Source organism: Benincasa hispida, chromosome 1 (genome assembly GCF_009727055.1).
Source record: "Benincasa hispida cultivar B227 chromosome 1, ASM972705v1, whole genome shotgun sequence".
Classification (NCBI taxonomy): Eukaryota; Viridiplantae; Streptophyta; class Magnoliopsida; order Cucurbitales; family Cucurbitaceae; genus Benincasa; species Benincasa hispida.
In genome coordinates, this window is record NC_052349.1 from 77,267,438 (window position 1) to 77,282,557 (window position 15,120).

General features: G+C 35.9%; 1 long non-coding RNA gene across 6 annotated transcripts in view; it reads right to left on the reverse strand.

Moving 5' to 3' along the window:
• LOC120081475 overlaps positions 1-13,420 on the reverse strand; it is a 42,130-nt gene extending 28,710 nt beyond the window's left edge. For 4 of the 6 annotated variants that reach the window (XR_005482847.1, XR_005482840.1, XR_005482838.1 and 1 more), the window contains exons 1-4: positions 12,977-13,420; positions 12,766-12,872; positions 12,623-12,677; positions 11,285-12,532 (exon numbers count right to left, since the gene is read on the reverse strand). This is a non-coding gene — a long non-coding RNA (uncharacterized LOC120081475). Of the gene's footprint in view, positions 1-10,766; positions 11,161-11,229; positions 12,533-12,622; positions 12,678-12,765; positions 12,873-12,976 lie in introns of those variants that run through there. The other 2 variants (XR_005482837.1, XR_005482836.1) reach the window with 2 other exon arrangements.
• Between the last annotated feature and the right edge of the window lie 1,700 nt (positions 13,421-15,120).

The window sequence follows — 15,120 nt, forward strand, 5'->3', positions numbered from 1 at the left end:
GTGCAGTTGTCAGTCTTTAGTGGAGCGACCGAAAGTTAATGGAAGTTGGGTAATTTAATTAAAGAGTTGGTTAATTATCCAAGTATCATTTAAGTTTCAATCTACAGGTCCATAAGGTCACCTCTGTAGCTCAAAGAGATTTAATTGAGAATTAATTATATATGATATAATTAATTAAATTAATTATATATGTGATATAATTTATATAATGTCTTTGATATGTTATAGTATAAAGTATTTTGAGAAGAATTTGAATATGATTCAAATACTAATTATATGAATGAGATTCATATAATTAAATTTAATATAAATATGATTTATATTAAATACTATAATTAGTTTAGCGGAATTAAATTTTGAATATAATTAAAATATTAATTTTATGAATGAGATTCATTTAATTGAATTTAGTATAAATATGATTTATATTAAATATCATGTAATGTTGAGAGAAAATAAAACTATAGGTTATATAGGTTATATGTTGTATTTGATATAACATATAGTATATATGTATGTAATAAGGTGGTTGGGAAAATAAGTAAGTCTTCTTCTTCCATTTTTGAAGGTTCTAAAAGAATCTCTTATTGAAACTCTCTCTGCAAAATTTTAAGAGAAGAAATTCTTCTTCTCTTCCCCTCTCAATCTACATCCTTCCCTCTTTGAAAGAATTGAGCAGAGCTCACATCTCTTGCTCAATTCTAATCCCTATAGAATATTAGAGGGTTCTCAAGTGATGGTACCCAATTGGGAATTTCAGATTTGGAGATTGGTTCATGATTTAGATCGAGGGAATTTTTGAAGAAAATATTCTTCAAAGGGTATGTATTCTTCTTCCCAATTTCCCTAATTCTATTAAAAAAAACATGCTGTAAAATTAGATTTTGATTAATGCATAATCTTCCTCTCTATTCATTCTGTAATTTCGAATTTTGTAAAATTAAAATTGGGATCGATCCCTGCTTTCACTCAGACACCGTCATTGGTTTCCCTTCATCTACTTACATGTTTAACTATAGAAGATAACCTTGGATGTTTGTTTATTGGTTTGTGGGTTAATGTTACTAAATGTCAAATAAAATATCTCATATTTTATTAAATAAATAAAATGTTTGTATGTTATAGTTACAAACTACAGGACCCACTAGATTTAGGACATCAACCCCAAGAATCTCTCACTTGTCCTAAAGCTAGTGAGGTATACAATATAAAAGTCATACTAATATAAAAGTACACATAAAACAATAAACTAGGTCATAAAATAGGCCCAGTACAAAATGTCTCACTTACCCTAGACTAAATGTGGTCGGTCCTGTAGACCCATACTTTGCAGGTGACCCTCAAACACTTTAATTATAAAGGTCATTGTAAATGGATCAGCAACATTGTGCTCCAAAGTTATCTGCATGACAATCACGTCCCCTTGATGCACAATCTCTCAGATGAGATGATACTTTCGCTCTATTTTCTAAACCTACAAATAGACCTACAAAGCTAGACTCATAGCAAAAGGGTTTTTCCAAAGAGAGAGGGCGAACTATGAACAAAGCTTATCTCCGATTGTCATGATCAAATCTATTAGGATACTCTTATCCATTGCCACTTTTTATGATTATGAAATCTAGCAAATGGATGTCAAAACACCTTTTTTGAATGTCTATCTTGAAGAGAGTATCTATATGTCTCAACTAGAGGATTTTATTATACAGGGTTAAGACAAAAGTTTTGCAAGCTTAATAGATACATTTATGGGCTAAAACAAGCGTCTCGATCCTAGAACATGAGATTTGATACTGCGATTAAATCTTATGGTTTTGAACAGAATGTTGACTAACCGTGTGTTTACAAGAAGATTGTCAACAATAATGTAGCTTTTCTGGTTCTATATGTTGATGATATTCTACTAATTGGGAATGAAGTAGAATTTTTAGTTGACATTAAGACATAGCTAGCCACGCTATTCCAAATGAAGGATTTGGGAGAAACACAAGATGTTCTTGACATTATATAGACAAGATGTTGTCTCGATATATAATGCAAGTTTCCAAGAAAAGTATGTTACCTTTTAGGTTATGAATCAAATTCCATTGTCCTAAGACACCTCAAGAGGTTAAGGTTATGAATCAAATTCCATATGTATCAGTAGTATGGAGTTTAATGTATGTCATGTTGTGTACTCGTCCCGACATATGCTATGCAGTTGAAATTGTCAACAGATATCAGTCCAATCCTGGATATGATCAATGGACTGCCGTTAAAAACATTCTCAAGTATCTTCAAATAACGAGGGGCTATGTGCTCGTGTATGGTGCTAAGGATCTGATTCTAATGGATACACTGATTCTAACTTTCAGACTAATATAGATTCTAGGAAATCTACTTCGGGATTAGTTTTCACTCGGAACGGAGGAGCCACAATGTTAAGGAGTATCAAGTAAAGTTGTATTGTTGACTCCACCATGGAAGCTGAGTATGTAGCTGCTAGTAAAGCAGCTAAAGAAGCGGTATGACTCAGAAAGTTCTTGACCGATTTGGAAATTGTTCCAAATATGCATCTGCCTATCACTCTTTGTTGTGATAATAGTTATGCAGTTGCTAACTCAAAGGAACCTAGAAGCCATAAGCTTGGAAAACACATTGAGCACAAGTAGCATCTCATCAGGAAGATCATACATCGAGAAGACGTGATTATCACGCAGATTGTATTGGATTTTATGTCCTAAAACTCGTTGTTTGTACAATAGAACTTATTCTGAAAATTCAATAAGTTGTTATTAAATATATTATTTTTCGAAATCCAATAAACCTAAAGTCCTTTGGCTATTACATAAGTACTTGAACTTTATGTGGAGAAATCAAGTGGATCAGGCTCGAGTAAATGGTCAAAATGATCGATAGTATATGAATAAGGTTGGGTGCCTTATTCTAGTAACACTATTGGATGCGGCCTACTTTGTAGTTGTTACAAAGAGTTGTAAAGTGCTACAAACGATGTGATCCTAATTCGTACATGTTATGACATGAGGAGTGGGGCCATCCTGTGCAAATGAGTTTTGTATAAGATCGGACCACGAAACCAGTCACTCTTACTTTATAACGTTATTTACTGTTTAAGATTGACTATTTCAAAGCGATGACCTAGGTAAGTTGATCTTAATCCTGAGCTAACTATGAACTCCTATTTGTTCATGATTATTCTTTGATCTGCAAACGATGAGATTAGACCAATGCCTCTGCTCAATAAGCCTCCCATTTTGGGGATAAGACCGGATAGATAGCTAGAAACATAGGGTGCAAGACGGAATTCACTCGTACTTGATTAGGGTTAGTAAAGAGGTTGTTCTCTTTAAGTGCTCATTCTGGATCTTGAACAAGAGGCCTCACCCTTTCATTGGCCCAAGAGGGACTCAATTTGATGCTTGGATCACAAATCAATTGTTCATTAAGAGATTAGTGGGACCTAAGGAACAAGAGGTAATTTCGGGGGTAAAACAGGGATTCGACCTAGTCGTTATTATGAACAACCTGTGAAAGGTTAACTTATTAATCATGGTTATATCGAGTAGACATAATATATTTACAGTGAGAGGAGTTCAACTATAGGTTTTAGTAGAATCACCCATTAGATAACGAATGAGGGTTAGTTTGGTTTAATGAGTTTAGCCGACTAATCTCGAATAGTTGGAGCCCATAATCTATAGGTCCGCGAGGTCCCCCTATTAGCTCGTAAATGGATTAGCTTTAGAGTAGCGTGATAAGTTAATTTGAAATGTTCAAATTTGAATTAAATGAAATTGGAGAATTAATATTTAAATATGATTTAAATATTTGAAGATGGAATTGTGTAAAATTAATTCTTGATATTAAATTAATTAGAATTATTTAAAATTTTTAAATAATTATTTATTAATTTTATTAAGAAAATTAATTTTGTAAATTTAATAATATTTTCAATTTTATTAAATAAATTGATTTATGAAATCAATTTTGAGAAATTGAAAAAGAAAAAATACAAAAATAGAAAATAAGCATTTCTCATTACTTCTTCAAGTTGCTCACACTAAACCCATTAACTTGGTCTTCATATACTCCAAGCATGAGCTGCATCTCATGTAGCTAATCTCTTTGCATGATTATCTGCAATATATTGAAGAGATTGGAGTGATTTTGAGGCAATGCAACCGATCAAATTTTTTCTGAAAAATTCGTGAGAAGAAAAGAGTTCTTCTACTAGGTCACTGCATTGAGTCTGGCTCCAAATTTCCTTAATTCAGGCTTATTTTGAGTCCCACAACTCAATCTAGAGCACCAAGAGGATAATAGAGAAGATCTTAGGGTAGTCTACAACAAGATTCAGAGGTGATTTGCAGCTAAATTCAAGCTTAGAGGAAGTTTTACAAAGGTATGTCATGAAACACATTTATTTCTGCTGAAGCATGCTTTCATTTCTACCAAAATTAATGAATTAGAGTGCTTATAGATCCTGGTCACTTCCGCTGTGTGATGGTATGTTCCAACAGATTGCCTCTAAAGATAACTTGGTTGGTCCATTTACAAAGGCCTTCTTGGCTAAAGTGTTTGAGGGCCAGCTAGTGGGACTAGGACTGCGAAATAGATAAAACTAGGGAATATGGGAGAAGTAATGGATATCTAATGCCCTAATTTATTGTATTTATTCTCTCATTGCTCAACATTGTATATATATATATATTTGTGTTGGGATTGGTGTCCTAATTCTCCCGGAGTCTCATAGTTTGTAAACTGTATACATTGTTATGAATAAAATCAGAGTTATTTTATTTAACATTTACTCATATTCAATAAACAAAGCTCCATGGTTATTGTTGTAAACTTAAGCATGTATATGAGATATACAAGTGGATCATGCCGTAAGTGATAACCCTCTCTCAAGAATAAGATGAAAAGAAAAAAAATTGGAAACTTAGAGAGAGCAACAATGGAACTTTTGAGTTTTGAAGGATTGTGAAATGTAAAATTTGTTGGTTTAAAATTTGGAGAGGAAAATGGTTTATAAAGAGATGAAAAAATTTTTAGAAACCACAATTAATTTGGACCATTGGATTTTGGAAAAAAAAAAATCAATGGTGGAGATTTTAAACTAAACTAGTCATTAAATACAAACAAAATATAATATTAAATTCCTTTTCTTTTGAAATTCATTTTCTTTTTAAAGTCAATCCAAAAATAAAAAAACATACCATGTGTCAAAAACTAGCCGTTAGACATTGTTGAATGAGAAATTTTGGACCAATCACAAGTCACCACGTCGTTTGCTAAATTAACGACAAATTTCTAAATCATTGACTTTGGGTCCAATCAGAAGTTGACACATGTCCCGAATTGAATTGAAGACAAATTTCGATGATGTCACGCGGATGAATCATATGAGATTAAATTGGTCCAATTTGATATTACTATTTGGCTAAAGTCCAAACTACAAAAAAAAAAAAAAAAGTTGAATTGGACCCAAATTCCAGATCAGGCCCAAAACCAACTAATTGGGTCCAATGGTCAGGCCCATGGACCAACCAAACTCACGAAGCCCACTTGAGAACTCTATAAATAGAGAAATTACTTCATTTGTAAAGGCAACATTTTCTACACTCAGAAGACCCAGAGAGAATTCACTAACAAGCAGAGGACTCCTGAAGTCTCCCGAAGCTTCCAAAACTTCTGAAGCTGCACTCCTATAAGGCAGAAGACTTTTGAAGACACAAATTCACCCAACTGAAAGAGAATCAGAGGATCAAATATTAGAGATCGAACCACATCGCATCAAATCAACTCCAACATCAACACCAATTCAAGTTCAACTCACGAAACACGTTTCTCCGGAAACCTCGTGTGAACAAATTGGCACGCCCAGTGGGACCTCTACCTCTCATCTCTTTCTCAGCATTCAAACAAGCCAAATGGCACCTAAGAAAGTGGCAACCAAATCTCCTAAGAAGATGACATCCAAAGCTTCCTCCGCAAACGGCTCATACAAGGGACCGGTCACCCGTGGTCGCTGGAATAGAGCTTCCCCATCGCCCACGACATCTTGAAACAAATGATGGAATCCCACAAAGTGGGGTTGTCATCAAGGAAAATCCCTTGTTCGACAACTCTACTTTCGCGCCCGACAGACCGGAAAGAGATTCACCACCAGATGTGATTTTTGTCATGATGGCGGATGTGACGGCGGAAGCGGCCATGGCTGAAATGAAAAGGAAGATTAACTTCCTGATGAAAGTCGTCGAGGAGCGAGACCACGAAATCGCTGCCCTAAAGAAACAAATGCAGTCTCGAGATGCTGCTGAATCAAGCCTAGCACCCACGATGAAAGCATCGACAAGGGAAGACCGTGCTACAAGAAAGCCAATCACAACAGTAGCCTCAGTGGCCTCTTTGTCGGTCCAACAACTACAAGACATGATCATGACCTCCATAAGAGCTCAATATGGAGGGTCGGCCCAACCTCCTTCAATGTATTCCAAGCCATACACACTCGGAGGATCGACAACCTGAGAATGCCTACTGGATATCAGCCCTCAAAGTTCTCAACAATTCGACGAAAGAGCAACCCAAAGCAACACATCGCCCACTTTAGAGAACATCGAAAACTCACAATGGAAACAAGAGGAGATCTACTGGTCAAACAATTCGTCAGAACCCTCAAAGGGAACGCTTTTGACTGGTACACAGACTTAGAACCTGAGGTGATTGACAGCTGGGAGCAACTTGAAAGAGAATTCTTAAATCACTTCTACAGCACCAGACGCACCGTCAGCATGATGGAGCTGAACAAACTCCAAACAACGGAAAGAAGAACAGTCGCCGACTACATCAATCATATGGAGCTCTGAGTCTGGATTGCAAAGATCGACTCATCGAGTTATCTGCTGTGGAAATGTGCACGCAGGGTATTGCACTGGGAACTCCTCTATATCCTACAAGGGATTAAGCCCCGTACCTTTGAAGAATTAGTGACCTGCGCTCACGACATGGAGCTAAGTATCGCCAACAGAGGAATGAAGGACTTTCTAAACCACGAACTGAGGAGAGACAAGAAGAAGGTGAAAGGCGCTAAGAAAATTGTGTAAGGGCGTCGAAAAAACTGTGAAAGGTGTCACGAAGAGAATCAATGGTCATTAACACAACCCCATTTGAAGTTTTCCTCAAAAGGGAAAGAAAAGAAGATAGAGAAGAAAGACCAAGAAGGCGAGAGACGTCGCCCAACCCTGAAAGAAAGACAGGCGAAGGTTATCAATTCCCTGACTCTGACGTAGTGGACATGCTTGAACAAATTACTAGAGAACCACCCTATCCAATTGCCAGAATGTAGGCGACTGGAACAGGCCGGCAAGGTGAATGACCCCAATTACTACAAGTATCATCGGGTCATTAGTCACCCAGTTGAAAGGTGCTTCGTGCTGAAAGAACGTATTATGAAGTTGGGTCGTGAAAGAAGAATTGAGCTAGATTTGGATGAAGTAGCTTAGACAATCACGCTACAGTAGCGACGACTTCAAATGTTCCAATACTGTCTGTATCCCATGTTCAAAGACAAAGTCCGATCCAGTTTGGGAAGTTCAGAGCCTATAGTTGTTTCGGTTCCAACAAGAGATTCAAATAGCAAATCCGAAAAGAAAGATGAGCTTGTTGAAGATGACAACGAATGGTGGATTAATAGTGACTCATCGAAAGAGAAGACAACCATACTTCACCCAAAAAGAGTCGCGTTCCTATCGAAGTTATAGAAGAAGAAACAAGACTCATAAAAAGAAAGACAAAAAGATGACACGGAAGCCTAAGCCTGCTAAGAAAGAAGACAAAGACTTCCCTCAATTCCGACAGCCGACAACTTTGGCAGAATTTCTCCCAAGAAGCTTTCTCAATAATCATCCAAAGAAAGTATCAGAAGTTATTGCATGTCATACTGTCGACATAATGGAAGTCAACAACAATCATGTGACTACTGAAGAAGTCAAAGACTCAGAAGAAATGAAGCAAAGAGCTTCTGTCTTCGATCGTATTAACCTTCAAATGCTCGATCTTCAGTCTTTCAAAGATTAAGTATGGCCACGATAGGAGAAGAAGACCAATGTCCAACGACTACTTCTGCTCGAACTTCAGCCTTCAAAAGGCTACGTATATCCACATAAAAGAAAGATCGACCTTCAATATTCGCTTTTGATCGTCTCAAGACAACAAGCAATCAACATAAAGGAAGGATGAAAATCTTGAAGCGACGTCATTCCATGAAGAAAACAACGGAGAAAAGATTCACAGTCGTGTCCCTTCACGCATGAAGAGGAAATTTTCTATTGACATAAGTATAGAAGGTTCCTTGATAGTGAAACCAAAACTCATCATATTGACGAATCCTACAAATGAAGAAGATGATCAAAACCATGATGAAATAAGAGCTTCTAAAGTTTAAATGAAGAAGCTCCTCATCGCAAGAGCCTAAACTACATGATGCTCCTAGCCCGCATGAGCTTAAAATGTGAACGACTCAAAAAACAAAAAAAAAAATTGTATGAACTACGTTACGACTTGATTCCTTTCATTATAAAGGGTACGTAGGCAACTTAAAGAAATTTAAGTTCAGTCGCGATAAAAAGAACAAAATTCTCTACAAACTACGTTACGACTTGATCCCTGTCATTATATAGGGTACGTAGGCAGCTTAAAGAGATTTAAGTTCAGTCACGTGATAAAAAATAATAAAATAAATACATAGAGAAACATAAATTTAGAGGAGACTACAAGACGCCAGAGAACATCACTGAAAAATGAAGAAAAAAAATAATACTTCCATTCAAGTTGTTTCAGCGTTACAATAGTCGAATCCAGTAGCTATGACTAAGAGTGCGCCTAATCCAATAGAACGAGCAACATCAAGTCAAGGTATCCAGTGGTAGTTCCCCAGCTCAGGCTGCATCGTTTCCAACACATGGCGTAAGACGTCCAAAGCTTTGACATCCTTGTCAAAAAGGATTAGGGTGGTCTCGATTTTGTTTATCACCCCCCGTATCTCCGAGGCCTCAAGTTTATGCCGAGTCAAAAGGCCTTCACTCTCAGAAATCAATCGCGATATTTCAACCCGCTCGGCCCTGATGGCCTCTAATCTGGCTAATAGCGTCTCTTCTTCTTGTAAGGCCTGGGAGTCGCATTCCAGTAGTGCCTTTCGTTCAGCAAAAGCACCACTTTCATCGTACAGTATCTTCTCCAGATCAAACTTTGCCTCTCTCAGATGTTCCTCCTTACTTGTTTGAGTTAATTGAGAGGAATAGGATAACTGGGACTGATTGTACTTCTCCACGCTTCGAAAGTACTCATCAACAAATTTTTTGAGAGGAGGGAGTTTGGCTCTGCAAATGTCGAAAATGGCTTGGTATCACTAGTAATGGCCTGATCTCACTGGTAATGGTTTGGTATCACTAGTAATGGTCTGATCTTGCTGATAATGGCTTGGTATCGCTGGTAATGGCCTGATCTCGCTAGTAAAGCTGTCTTTCAATACGTTGGCTCTCCAAAATCTCTCCCATTTAAGTTCAAATTCATATTCCATTCAAATTGGAAATAAAATCAACTGTTATTCCAAATCTCAGTCTAAAACTTCTAATCCAAATTTTTATTCTAAATTCAAACCAGCCAAATCGGGTGAGATAAATGTCAAATTCATCCCAAATTAAAATTTGGTCATATCCCATATTTTATCAATATTCGAATGGTTAACCTTGATATTAAGTTATGAATAAAATGTCGATTCAAAATTTGGCTATATTCCAAATTTTATTTCAAATTTAAATCAACCTTAATTTCTATACTCATTTCTAAGTAAAATTGAACATATCCCAAATTTTTATCTCAAACCAAAATTGATCAAGATTCAATTTCACCCCAAATTCTATTTCGAATTCGAATTAAGTTAAATTAAATTTGCAATTAAAATGTAACATAAATCCTACTTTAGTTCAAATTAAAATTTACTTAGCGAAAGTGTGTCAAACGAATAAGATTTCAAAACAAAATTTTGAGCTCATATTTTGATCATAATGATGCACCAAATTAAAAGAGTCAAAAATCATAATTTGATCTCAAATTACATTTTTTTTTCGAGATTCATCCACCCATATACGTGCATAAATCTCAAAAAGGAGACATTTATTGAATGAGAAATTTTGGACCAATCACAAGTCACCACGTCATTTGCTAAATTAACGACGAATTTCTAAATCATTGACTTTGGGTCCAATTAGAAGTTGACACATGTCCCAAATTGAATTGAAGACAAGTTTCGATGACATCATGCAGATGAATAAGATGAGATTAAATTGGTCCAATTTGATATTACTATTTGGGCTTAAAGTTCAAACTAAAAAAAAGTTGAATTAGACCCAAATTCCAGATCATGCCCAAAACCAACTAATTGGGCCCAAAGGTCAGGCCTATGGACCAACCAAGCCCACGAAACCCACCTGAGACTACAAATAGAGAAGTTCTCCTCATTTGTAAAGGCAACATTTTCTACACTCAGAAGACCAAAGAGAATTCACTAACAAGCAAATGACTCTTGAAGACTCAGTAGAAGACCTTTGAAGACACAAATACTCTTCTAAGACTTCTACTTCAAGCTTCCAAGACTCCTAAAGTTCACTTCTATAAGACAGAAGACCTTTGAAGACACAAATACTCTTCTAAGACTTCATTTTCTAAGTCAAGCATATTCACCCAACTGGGAGAGAATCAGAGAATCAAATATTAAAAATCGAACCACATCGCATCAAATCAACTCCAACATCAACACCAACTCAAGTTCAACTCCACGAAACACGTTTCTCCGTAAATCTCGTATGAACCGACACAAACATAAAATAATATTAAATTTATTTTCCTTTTAAATTTCTTTTTAATTTCAATTTTTTATTTTAAATCAATCCAAAAATCAAAAGTCTATCATATGTTAATCTCTTAATGATCCACCATTCAACCAATATGATGCCACATGTTTACATGTAAATGGTCTGGTTATGCCACGTCATCCTCCACGATATTTTCTTTATAGACTTGTTTCGGTCATATCGTTTTCGTTTTAGCTCCGATTTGAGTGATTCAAGAGGTGTTAGAATCGTTGTTCTGAGCTCTACGCTATGGACATATTAAAACACTAAGATTTTCAGTAATTAAAAATTGAGTTTATTATCATCAAAATATTGATTAATTAATTAATTAAAATTTTGAGATTAAAGGTCAAAAAACCAACAAGGGATACCTGATCCTGGTGATACTACGACTATGACCCGCCTTGTAGAGGTTACAAGTGTTGTAAACTACTATAGATGGTAGATCCTGAACATTCATGTGGAGCCATGCAAGCGGGGTGTAACAACTCCACTTTTTAGGACAACGAAAATGAAATCGTTACTGCATGCATGCATAAATATTCACATTGAGGAAAAACAAAATAAAACCAAATAAAATAAAATAATAGGATTTTAGACTGCTTAAAAGTAAAAGAACTATTTTGACTTTAACTCAAGATTTTAAATCGTTTGACCTGGGTACCCCTTAACATGAAGTAAATAAATAAATAACTAAATAGAATAAAATAAAAACATGAGAAGACATAAAGATTTAAATATGAAAGCGATTCTAATTCCTTTGGCACTGTCACGGATTCCTCTTGTCAGTCACCCGAGTATCCTTGCCCTTATGTAAAAAAAATAAAGATAAAGGTTGAATATAAAATACTCAGTAAGTGATCTCATTACCGGGATCAGGCTATGCATCCACGAGTAGAGAATGATGGCCCGTGGCTCAAATAACTACATCTGTCTTAGATGATGAAAAGAAACAAAAAGGCGCATTGTCTTGCCTTGACTCGCATGTCTAGTGGCCTGATGGCACACCGTCAAACATGGAAAAATAACATGAACATGAACCTGTCGATTCACACGTCTAGAGGCTCGTAGGCACACCGTTAAACATGGAAAAATAACATGAACGTGAACTTGTCGACTCACGCATGTCTAGCGGCCTATAAGCACACAGTCAAACATGGAAAAATAACATGAACGTGAACCTGTCGACTCATGCATGTCTAGCGGCCCGTAGGCACGCTGTCAAACATGAAAAAAATAACATGAACATGAACTTTTCGATTCACGCATGTCTAGCAGCCCGTAGGCACACCATCAAACATAAAACTAGACTCGTCGGCCCTCTGAACATCAAGGCGAGACGGTAAACTATCCTATTGATCTAATCATGCATCACATACATAATTTCAGTACCGATTAGAAATTCAAACATGCTCATAATACTCATAATTGTCATGCAACAAATATATCACAACGACAAAATCATGCTTCTAAAGCCCATTAATTAACTTTATAAATTTAATCTAGGCCGCGTGGCATGAAGGCACCGGTAATAGTACCACTTACCTCAAATTAAGCCCAAAAATTACTCCAAGCAAACAGACTCCTTACTAACTTTCCCACAACCCTCGAATTAGCTCCTAGAACAAGAATAAAAAAAAAAAAAACAACTTTAGCTTTTAAGCCCAAATCCAACCAACCAACCAACCAAAATTACCAACACAACTTACACAAAAATTAAGCTAAATCCAAATCCACTTTATTACTTCACCAATGGACCCCAACCTAAGCATAAGCCAAAACTAAAAATCATACAACAAATTTCCAGTAATAAAAATAAACCAAAAAGGGGTTTCAAAACCTTAGTACTCACTAAAATCCTTCGGAACAACTTCGAATCGGCTGGAAAACGGCTTATGACACACCAAAACAACCTTCAACACTGTTGGACAATACCTCAAAACCTTCCAACCTCCAAATCTAGCATCCAACCATAATGGGTAACTTAAAATCTAAACCAAAATCAATTGGATAACCTAAAATTACTCAAAAAACCCAAAAGAATTCATGAATCCTTTACTCACCAGACCCCATCGATGGTGGAGTTCCCGACGGCAACGATTGGCGAAATAAGAAAGAATCGATGACTGGATGTTGGATCTGGCGGGTTTGAGGCGAATAGTTGAGCGGCGTGGCTTCGTTCACGGCCGCGACGTTTGACGAAGAAGATCTGGACGAGACGACAGCAGACGACACGACTAAAGAACGGCGTTGACGACGGGCTCGCGACAACTCCGATGGCTAGGGATCCGACGACAGCTTTGAGAGTGACGACCAGCAGCCAGACGCGAGTGGCTCCTTCGACGGATAGGGCTTGGTGAAACGGGAAGAAGAAGAGGGGGTAGGGTCTGTGGGCGACTGTGGAGAGAGAAAAAAAAAGAAAACTAATTTCTTCTCTTTTTTTTCTTCCTTTTCTTGATAAAGGTATACATATATACATAAAATCCCTTTTCCTTTTCACTTTTAAATTCCAAATTCCTCATTCCTCTTCTATCTATCTATATATATATATATTCTTTTAAATCTTGCAACAAACAAATTTAATTATCTCCATAGATATTCAAATTTTCAAATGCAAGCAAAATTAAAACTTAATTACGAATAATTAAATTGTATTTTATCTTAACCAAATATACAAAACAAATTAAAGCTTAATTACAAAATAAATCGGGGTGTTACAGGGGTGTCTTATAAGACCAGACCACGATAGGACTAGTCTCTGTATATAACGTTGTTGATACTTGTGACTTACATCTCACCTAAACGACCATAAGTGACATGACCTCAATCCTTTGATCAGTATGGGGGAGAGTGGCCAGATTGCCAACTCAACATGCCTACCTTTTTTGGGATTTGTCTGAGTTGGGAACTCAGTTACATTAGATGAAATTCAATCCTTCCCTGAAGCAGGAGTAAGTAGTAGTTGACTTATATTCATTAGAGGAAATAGTGGTACTTAAAGAGTTAGATGTAACTACAGGGGCATAACGGTTATTGGCCAGCTGTACTTATGAGCGATCTGTGAAGGGTTATCGCTAGGGGTGGAATCGGTTCGGTTTGACGGCCGAATCGAATCGAACCACTTTTGTATATACATGAAATCGAACCGCACCATTTGTGCGGTCCGAACCAAATCGGTTCGGTTCGGTTTCAAGAATCGGTTTGACCTTTTTTTTTCTCTTTTTACCTTTTTTTTAAAACTTTTTTTTTTGCCTTTTTTTAAAACTTTTTTTTGCCTTTTTTTTTCCTTTTTTTTAAAACCTTTTTTTTCCTTTTTTTTAACTTTTTTTTTTTTTTTTTTTTGCATTTTTTTTTTTTTTTTTTAAAAAAAAAAAAAAAACTCTTTTTGCCTTTTTTTTAAAACCTTTTTTTTTTCTTTTTCCTTTTCTTTTCCTTTTTCCTTCCAAGTTCCACTCTTTTTTTTTTAAAATATCAATCCAGTAATCCACAATAAGAACATGTCACATAGCACAAATCTCTAGCACAATCCAAATGACTACAATAAAAAGTTAAAACTAAAAGTTCTCCAAAGTACACATAGCATAAATTTTTTAAATATCAATCCACATTCACAATAACTCATAAAAACATATCAATCCACAATAACTCATAAAAACATATCAAATCAATCCACAATAACTCATAAAAACATTTCAATCCAAATGACTACAATAAAAGTTAAAAACTAAAAAGTTCTCCAAAGTAGAAGTACACAATACACAAGTCACATAAAAGCAAATAACAAGCTAAAACACTAGTGTTGAATTCCAAAAGTCCAATCAATACAAACAAAATTGTTCGCTTGTCAATCATGATTCTCCTTCTCTTGTTTTTTGCGTCCGTTCAATCCCATTATGAAAATACTAAGAAACAAATCATAAACTTGTTAGTAGTTACTATAATAAATATATGAATAAATATGTTAATATTATATATATATATATTATGTTTAAAATATACGAACTCTCCTCTTCATCTTCCAATTTCCTCCAAGTATTGTCGTAAACCAGTGCTAATTGTTCAGAACATAACCAAATTTGTGCAAATACAAGTGCCTCAACAGTGGTTGGAGATAATGAGGTAACAAAAGGATCAATTACTCTCCCACTAGTGTTGAATGCGGACTCAGAAGCAACTGTAGATACCGGAACTGCTAAAAGATCTCGTG